Source organism: Austrofundulus limnaeus, unplaced genomic scaffold (genome assembly GCF_001266775.1).
Source record: "Austrofundulus limnaeus strain Quisiro unplaced genomic scaffold, Austrofundulus_limnaeus-1.0 Scaffold76, whole genome shotgun sequence".
NCBI classification, from domain to species: Eukaryota; Metazoa; Chordata; class Actinopteri; order Cyprinodontiformes; family Rivulidae; genus Austrofundulus; species Austrofundulus limnaeus.
This window is the reverse complement of record NW_013952478.1, coordinates 3057-4120: the sequence shown is the minus strand read 5'-3', so window position 1 is coordinate 4120 and position 1064 is coordinate 3057. Positions and strand designations below refer to the sequence as shown.

Genomic DNA, 1064 nt, shown 5'->3' with positions numbered 1-1064 from the left:
TTTGTGGAGTAAAACCAAACAAAAAGTCATTACAAACCAGTGACAATTCCTTTTAAATGCTTTATATGACGTGCACGAACCTGCATGTCCTGACGTTCCAGATGTTTTAGTAAAAGCTACGTGGCTGCAGGAGCGAAGCGTCCCACACGGAGCAGAGCTCGCCCCGGTCAGATCTCAGTGAGCTCATCGTGTGAACACACAAACGTGTTCACGGCTCAGACAGCAGGCTCTCAGATGCTCCGAATGTTTTCGACTGTGAACTACAGCCCGCTGAGTCCACCCACACGTATTTAGGAGAACCTTCATGTATTGTGGTCCATGCAGTGTTACAGGAATATTTAATGTGGATGATGAAGCAAAGAATCTGTTCATTTTATATAAGGACTCATGGTTTCTTTTTACACTGTTATTGTACACATGTATTTATGTACTGAATGTTTATATTGACATGAGGCGCGCAGTTATTATTTATGTATTGCTATATTTATACAGAATGCAAATCCGTATGAAGCTTCAGACAGTTTATGAGAAATTTAGTAAACTTTTTAAGTTCAAGCATATGAAACTGTTGAGTTGTAATGCTTCTAAAGTCTCATAAATCATATAGTGAATTTTACTGTTGAATAATAAACTACATGAATTTTTAATGCCAAGGTTTTCTCCCTGAGTGATTACAAATCAAACAGGTCAAATCTGTGCCTAATATAATCAGCTTTTAACTCCACTGTCTACAGTATGTGCACAGTAAGGGTGTCCCATTACCAGTTTTTCTTAAACCTCAGTTTGGGTACTCGCTGATACGGAGTACTTACTAAGTTAGAAATTAGACATTACACATTTACTTTAAAAACACATTTATTTTCTTCAGAACAAGGTGGTTCTTCTTCCTTATAGATCTACAGCCTCTTTGTAGTAAATCAAATATACAGCATATTTTAATTTAATTTTGTATACATTCTTTAAACATGGAACTAACTTTTCTCATGAAATGTAAACTGTAACAGGTTCATTTTGAACAAGTATGAAAACTTGTTAAAAGGCTGGTATTGGGTCTGATACCAGCG

The 1064-nt window shown here is 36.5% G+C and overlaps 1 protein-coding gene across 1 annotated transcript in view; it reads left to right on the top strand.

Moving 5' to 3' along the window:
- LOC106519376 (carbonic anhydrase 4) overlaps positions 1-653 on the top strand; it is a gene marked incomplete at its 5' end in the record, with an annotated part of 5893 nt that extends 5240 nt beyond the window's left edge. Inside the window, 1 exon segment of the mRNA XM_014011010.1 lies at positions 1-653.
- Positions 654-1064: the final 411 nt, after the last annotated feature.